The following is a 9,054-nucleotide window of genomic DNA, read 5'->3' on the forward strand; positions in this document are numbered from 1 at the left end:
TTTTTTGTTGAAAGGGTCCATTTTCGAAAAAGTTGGCTTGAATAATTGTGGCTTGAACATGCTAACATTGGCATTTTCCCAAAAACACTTACCAAACCTTATAGAAATTATGTATTCTATTGCTTTTAGTTTTAATATCCTTAAAATAAATTCATAATGTGTCTATGCATGGCTCCAGATGCTAATTACAACTTTTCATAAAAATATAACCTGGACAAAGATTGGAAACACATTGATTTTTTGACTTTGGTAATATGTTTTTGAGTTTGAGTAGGGTTTGGAGGTGTGATGTTGATCGGTCGGCCTCGAGTTTAATCATGGGAATATGGAATGAGGGAGAAGTCTAGCGTGGTTTGGGGATGGCAGTCGTTCATATGTATTCACAATTTTGGAGGATTTTATTTTCTCCATTCTCTGTCTGTTACGTTGAGGGAAGCAAGGTCTTTGTGGTAACATTTTCCCCATTGTGTCTATCCACCTTTGATGAACGAATACTGGAAAGATAAATCCATCCATTTCTGGAAGGTATATACACCTCACCTACATCACGACATGTAGAAATTCCCACTGTAGATCAACTGATAATGCAATATACTAAAGCAAAATACTAGATCTACTTCTACAATCAAACTTTGCCGAAGCTTAATCAATTTGACCTAGATCAATCAGAACACATATAACAGAGAATGAGAAATCAATCACACATAACATAGAAGAAATAACCCAAGGAAAGCCTCAACCTAAAACCCCAATCTCTATATTATCATACAAGTGGAAATCTTGTTCAAGTTACGAAAGAATTAGCTCTCAAGCTATCCTACTCTCTCTACAATCAAACAATACTACTCATAGGCAGTCAAAGGCTCTCATAACCTTCTCCTCTACCCTCCAAGCCTCCCATTTTCTTGCACAGTTTTTCCTGGGATCCAGTGATTCCACTTGTGTGAATTCCCACCTCACACTGCTCACTTGGCTCAGAAATAACTGCACAAACCTGAAGGAGATAATTCCTTCTGCATGGATGAGTTTCCTATATAGGGAAAATCCTCCAACTGATAGTACATTGTCCCATCATCTGATCTCAACTGGGTCTCTGACTGAACTGACATGCATGAGTTATTGATTAGAGAATATTCAGTTATCTGGAGAGCAACAGTTACATGCATGCAAGCATTAACTAATTGAACTCACAATTAATTCAACAAACTATTTGAACTAATCTAATTGGACTTAACTCAGTAACTGGGCTAACTAATTATAACTCAAATTAAAACTCATCCTTATCTCTTTAATTGATGGATAAATTTCTCAATCAATGGAGAAACTATTGCATGTCTTCACATAGACTTCATGTTTGATTTTCTACAACTAATTAACTCAAGATGAATTAATTAATTATTTTACAAACAACTGCTAAGATCAAATTCGCATTTTACTTCTCAATTTTAGTTCACGGACTAACTAAAATTGGAATCCATCCCGAAATGATATTTACAGAAATTCTTTTTTTAGCACTTTGATTTTTCATTCCTTGTTACTATGTCCAACACTCGTACCCGAACTGCTATTTATAGTAGTGCTATTTTTAACACTTCTATTTTTGGCATTTCTTGTTGCCATTTTCAACACTCCCTCTGAACAAGAAAGGCATTCAACTCGAACCCAATCCTAAACCTTTGGAATGTTTTGCATGCAACACTTCTTCCAAGTGTTATTGCTCCAGGAACTCTAGAAACAAAAAAAACTCCCAACTCACCTCTCTGTTGGGCTAGAAACATCCTCTGATGCAGAAGCTTCCTCTGCCACTAACAAGTGCTCCCTATATGACCTCTGAGTTGCTGCAACACTCCATGCATCTTTCACCATTGCACACCTCTTTGTGCCATCCTACACTGGTGCAACACTCCTGTGCCCCTCGCATTGTTGTAGCTTGCTACCTCTGCACTATCTTGGGATTCTTGCACTATAGCTCTCTCTGCCGCTCCATCCACATCTGCCTCTACCCACTCAACTAGTCCTGCTACTCCTCTTAGGGATCCTGTAGCAAATTCGAATCCAAAAGGTTAGGTACTTCAAGGATCCAACCCCTATTTCAGCCTTCATGAGACTATCACTTCACATCGCCCCACCTCTCACCTGGAGGTATGGCTGCATATGATCCCTCAGCCCACTTGGCTCAAAATTTCCCCCTACTGGAGGTCTCTGCATGTGTGGATGCCTCCATTCTGTCTCATCTTAGCTTCCCAAGTTATGGTTGCTCCACAACCTCCTGAAGCTACTTCACCAATTGTGGCTCCTCCATAATTGTCTAAGACTTCGTCTGGTGTTGCATGTTGAGAGGTAATGTAATCTCCCTCTCAACCACCTAGTATCTAACCTTTGCCTTGCTCCTCAAGGCTTTGCATGCATCTTGTACCTCAAGTGCATATAGGTTCTTGGCTAGCACACCAATCTGTTTCATCTTTCTCGCCGTCACAAAATTTTCTACAAAAAGAGTTGATTTTAAATCAGCGATATCTCCCTCATCCGAACTCTGATTCAGCCATTTTGTTTTTTGAATTTGGGCATTTTTCTGCAAGGAATCCAGATCTACTATTTTTTTTTGAAAATTTTGCACAAAAATTTTCAAATCTGCTCTCAAAACTCAATTCCCGATCTTTTTTTTTACTTAAAATTTTCTTCTTCATATACTATTCACTACTTTGATCACCTTTGCTCTGATACCATGTAGAAATTCCCACTCTAGATCACTTGAAAATGCAATATATTAAATAAAAATAGTAAATCTACTTCTAGAATCAAACTTTACGGAAGCTTAATCAATCTGAGCTAGATCAATCCCAACACATATAACAGAGAATGAGAAATCAGTGACACACAACATAGAAGAAATAACCCGAGGAAAGCCTCAGCCTAAAACCCCAATCTATGTATTATCATACAAGTGGAAACCTTATTCAATTTACAAAAGAATCAGCTCTCAAGCTATCCTACTCTCTCTGCAAACAAACAATACTACTCATAGACAGTCAAAGGCTCTCACAACATTCTCCTATACCCTCCAAGCCTCCTATTTCCTTGCGCAGTTTTTCCTGGGGTCCAGTGCTTCCACTTGTGTGAATTCCCACCTCACACTACTCACTTGGCTCAGAAATAACTACACAAACCTGAAGGATATAATTCATTCTACATGGATGAGATTCCTATATAGGGAAAATCCTCCAAATAATAGTACATTGTCCCATCATCTGATCTCAACTGGGTCTCTGACTAAACTTTCATGCATGAGTTATTTATGAGAGAATATTTAGATATCTGGAGAGCAACAGTTACATGAATGCAAGCATTAACTAACTGAACTCACAATTAATTCAACAAACTGTTTGAACTAATCTAACTGGACTTAACTCAGTTAACTAAGCTAACTAATTACAACTCAAATTACAACTCATCCTTATCTCTTTAACTGATGGATAAATTCCTCAATCAATGGAGAAACTGTTGCATGTCTTCACATAGACTTCATGTTTGATTTTCTACAACTAATTAACTTAAGATGAATTAATTAATTATTTTACAAACAACTGCTAAGATCAAATTCAAATTTTACTTCTCAATTTTAGTTCAAGACTAAGTAAAATTGGAATCCATCCCAAAATGCTATTTATAAAAATGTTATTTTTAGCACTTCCATTTTTCATTCCTTGTTGCTATGTCAAACACTGGTACCCGAACTACTATTTATAGCATTTCTATTTTAAGAACTTCTATTTTTAGCATTTCTTGTTGCCATTTTCAGCATGGTGATCGAGCTGGTTCAAAATGAATGCTCAGGGAATGCTGCAGTGTCCTGGTTCTAAACGAATTCTCAGTGGATAATGCACTATCCAGTAGTTGCGAGGTCTGGTGTGTATGGAATGCAGAAGCACCTTGAACAACATTCCTATTATGGGTTTCCTTCTATGAGTGTATGATGACAGGTGTGATTTAGTTAGGGCTAACCCTAACCAATGGTGAAACCTAACTAACAAAACATTATGGAGAACAATGCGAGAGCAGGGAAGAGGTGGGGGATAAGAAGAGGTGGCAGTGGGAATACTAGGGCAGAGGGAATTGTGAGGAATAGGAAAATAAAGAAGAGTGCACGGAGAAGAGAAGGAGGCACTAGAAAGAGGGCACGGTGAGGAGGAAAAAAATCTTTTATAAAAAAGGAATAAGTTGGCATTATCAGTTACACAAGAATAGGCATGGTCTTGCTAAAACAACATCAGAAATGATATCACTAAGCCTGTAGTATCACAAGTTAGTGCTAGAAATTATAGGTGATTTTATGCTAATAAAGCCTCACAATATTCATCTTCCTTGTTGAATACCTAGTTTGAGAGTTAAACATGTAATTGTTTACCTTGTTATATTTTTTCTGTATATGCATTCTTTGGTTGATTTTTGTGTTTACTGCATCTGTCAATTCCTAAGATTCTACATCAATAAGGTTCTTTTATATTTTAGTATTGGGATTTTGTTGCTTTAAGGATTTTGGTGTTGAAAAATTTGGTTAATTTTTCATTTTGGGTGCTCCTAGAAATCTTCTACGTCACGAAGGTGCTTCTATGTTTTACGATTGTGTCTAGGATTTGGGTGTTGACATATTTCACTATTTATTCATTTGAACACAACTATATTTTTAGTTTGGCAATTGTTTAGATTTAGGATTGTTGGGTTTGGCCTTTTACTATGTGGGGGTTACCATAAATTTATAATGGAAGAGTGACCTGGTTCGACATCATGAGGGTGTTTCTATATTTTGCATTTGGGTTGATTCTTTTCAGATTTTGGGTGTTAATATATTTCCTTGTTTTTACATTTGGGCACTCGTAAATTATTAGTGTGACAAAGACTTTGTATTGGTCATTGTGTTTTACTATATTTTATTTTAGGAGAGTCATTGGGGTTCTAGCTGTATGATTTGGCCTTTTTTCACAAAAATTTGGAGTGAGATACTTATTGTTTTTTAGTAATTGATGTTGGTGTGGTGGAAATGTTTTGATACGAGAAATTTGGAGTGAGTTAATTATTGTTTTTCAACAAGTTATGTTGGCATTGTGGCACTATTTTGATATGAGAACTTTTTACGGGAGGGGTGAATACGTTTTAGCATCCTTGGGTTGAAGTTTTAGCATTATATTGTTTGTACAATTTGTGTTTCATGGGTGATTGTGTTTTTTGAACTATATTCATTTGGGTCCTTGCACTATTTTGGTATGAGAACTTTGTACAAGAAGGATGGTTGTGTTTTAGCATCCTTGGATTGATATTTTAACATTATATTTGTAGAATTTGTTCTTCACGGGTGATTTGTGTATTTTGTATTGTTTACATTTGGCTCCTTGTCCTAGATATGAGAAAGGGGTTTGCATGATTGGTGGTTTCACGTCCCATGATTAGGATCCATATATGTGCTTTTGTGCAAGTTTTCCATGGTATATAGGGAACTATATTTCATCGTTCAACAGTTGGTTGTCCCATGAATTATATAGACCCAAGAATCATTGGTACCTTTTGTTTATGCTTTGTTTACCTCCATTATGCTGCACTACCATTTCCCATAAGGTTAGTTGTACGGTTTTTAGTTGTGTTTCAGATAGGAAGAGGACGTTAGAAGATATAATCAACGATCGACTTTTTGTTGTGGGGATTCTAGAATTGTGTTTTGTGGCTTTTTAGAAATATTTGGAAAGTTGGCTTGGATCATCACCTTTGTGGTTGGCTGTAAGGAATACAATCAAAATTTTATTTCAAAAAATATATGTTAGTGCTTTTCATAGAATTTAATTTGTTTCCTCACCTCACTTATAAGTTATGAGTAAGGGAGGGCTTATTTTTCATTTAAAATTCTTTTGGTGTGAGAATTTTCATGTGCTACAAACATTGTCACCAATGGCTATGTGCTTACAATCCCCTACTGTTTGCATTTTTGTTAATGTGGGGAGTAAATAGTCTCATGTTAAGGGCTAGGGACATACTAACAGTTTTAAGCTAGAAGACAATTCAAAATACAAACAGTTTCAGCCTAAGTCCCAAATCAGCTGACTAATTTTATGGTTAATCTCATTACAGAGGATAAATACATCTACACTTCTACTCAAAAACATCCAAGGGCCACAACACGGGGTAACCCTATTGAGAGACGAACTCATGATTCTAGGGGTCATGACCAAGCTTGAGGGTGGAGAACATCCATCTCTGGAAACCCTCCTTGATATGCCTGTAGGATTTATGTGTTGGAAACTTCCTATAGTAATCAACTTTGAGAACAAAGGTCCTTAAAATCTTTCCTAATCAGAGAATATCTTAATGTTGTGGGGTTCAAAACTCAGCAATAGACAGATTTTGTGTGTAGCCACTACCCTTGATTGTAACCATGAATAATAAACAATGTTGTACATTAGTTGACTTCTTGTCCATCTATTAAAATATTTGGTGACCAAGGACATTGTGGTATGCCATGATCACAGATAAGATGCATAAAAATGATAGAGACATGATGCTTAGTCATATCTGTGTATATGTGGATGTGCAACTTTACACATGTTGTCATTATATTAATTATTCCTAAATGATTATGAATGGATATGTTAGGTCCCTCTAATACTAGTGATTCCTCCATTACTATTGTCATTGTATCCCTTATTGTTATTATTATGCCCCTATTGTCCCCATATTGTTATTAGTGTGCCCCATCGAAGCCCAGTATTATTATTATTGTGCCATTATATTATTATTGTTATGTTGGCTTCGATTATATTGTGACCCATTAGACTCCTATATATAGAATGAAAGTTTAGTCATTTGTATCATCCAATAATTATTCATTTGTGTAATGTAAAGGAGGTTTCCCCCTTGAAGAGGCTGATTTTGAAGTTGTTGATCTATCTTTTCTTCTATTTTGTGAGTTAGTTACATAACATTTGGTATCAAAGCTTTGGATTCAACGGTTTTGTTGCTCGAAACAGGTCATCATGTCATTTTCACTATATCTTGTTTTCTATGATGTTTCAGAAGCTAAACAAAATCCCCATTTGATCCGAAATCATGAAGCCTTGAGTCCAAATTTCAGATCTTGTCTCGCTACATTTTCAAAGATATGACCTAAGGAAGTTAGGGTTTTTGCAGGCTCCTGAATTACATCCCAAAAATGTGACATTCAGAAAATCATCATAACTTTATCTCTTAGATTAATATTGAAATTTCATAAGAAGTGACAGAAAGAGCATGCACTGTAGTTTTGTATGCATCATTTTCAGGTCCGAAGGTTGAAACAATGACATGTGTCACTTCGTACAAGTCTGCCCTATTGAAAAAGTGTATAATCCGATCATCTTGGGAGATTGGGTAGAACTCTTTCTTGGAGAATCCAATTTTGATAAAACTAGTGGCATTGGAAAGAGGACTCAGAGGGCTACCATATTTTGCAATTTTAGACCTTGTAGATCCAAAATTTCAGAGATACATCAGATTCAATATCGAGTTTCTACAATGTGAAAAAAGTGTGTAGTTTTTTTTAAATTGTACATAATTTGGTTTGAAATTTTAGTTTGAAGGAATTCAAAGGGCATATTGAAGCATAATTATGATTAATTGATTCCCGGAATAAAGATAATAGAAACACCTAGTAAGGAACCTAAAATCTCTAGCACGACTCATGGAGAAGAGGAAGAAATGCAACATGATATATCAAAATTACGAGACCAAGTGCAACAAAATTCACTCTCACAGAAGTAACAGAAGCTAAGATGGATGGTTCAAAGAAAGGCGAGGAAGCTAAGATGGATGGCATGGAGGATAAGATGAATGGTTTAAGGAAAGGCATGGAAGCTAAGATGAGTGATATGGAAGCTAAGATGGATAGTTTAAAGAAAGGCGTGGAAGCTAAGATGAATGACGTGGAAGCTAAGATGGAAGGAAAAATCATATTGGAACCTGAAGTAGTCACAGAAACAAGAACTTGACAACAATGAAATCGATCAATTTTGGAGTATCTCATCAAGTGGAAGAACTTACCTGTTGAATATTCCACATGGGACGATGAGAATTTTATACGAAAGCATCTAAAACTACTCAAGCATTGAGGATAACACATTTTTTGAAGGAGAGGGTCATGTTAGTTCCCTATAATACTAGTGATTCCCCCATTGCTATTGTCATTGTAGCCCTTGTTGTTATTATTGTGCCCCTATTGTCCCCATATTGTTATTAGTGTGTCCCATATAAGCCCACTATTGTTATTGTTGTGCCCTTATATTGTTATTGTTATGTCGGCTTTGATTATATTGTGACCCCTTAGACTCCTATATACAGAAAGGAGGTTTAATCATTTGTATCCTCCAAGAATTATTCATTTGTGTAATGTAAAGGAGGTTTCCCCCTCGAACAAGTGGATTTTGAATTCGTTGATCTATCTTTTCTTCTATTTTGTGAGTTGGCTACATAACAGGTGAAGTAAAGCCAATCCTCGATCGATGCAATCCATGTTTTTCTTCCATGTACTTTTGCTCCAAATATTTTATGGATATTAATTATACACATCACCGGTCTCTCATGAGTTTTAGCAGGCCTTGTAATTTTTGAACAAGCGCTCAATGACATTCTTCACTATTTCCCCAATACGAATTGGTGTGCATTTTATCTGCCTTAGCGTGGATTTCCCTTCATGGTAATGAATCTGTACAAAATCCTTTCTGAAGGGTATCACATTAGTTTCCTACCTCTTCTATTGAGGAAATATTTTATTCAATGGATCTCCACATAAGTTAATTGTTACATCAAAGAAAATAGATAAGGAGTAATTGGCCAAATTTCTGGGAGTAGAAAGTTAACCATATTTTACAATAAGGCTCGCAGCCTATCATGTTACAACTTATTTTCCTCTCTTCATATGATTTGATCATGGTGTGAACTCCCAAATAGGCTAATAACTACCTTACCAACACTTCAGATAAATGATCGACAACCTATACTATTTTTTATGTTGTTTCTTATAGCACCATTGGCAGG

The sequence above is a fragment of the Pinus tabuliformis genome, chromosome 6, assembly GCF_031772625.1.
Source record: "Pinus tabuliformis cultivar Carrire ecotype Pingquan chromosome 6, CPIR1, whole genome shotgun sequence".
NCBI classification, from domain to species: Eukaryota; Viridiplantae; Streptophyta; class Pinopsida; order Pinales; family Pinaceae; genus Pinus; species Pinus tabuliformis.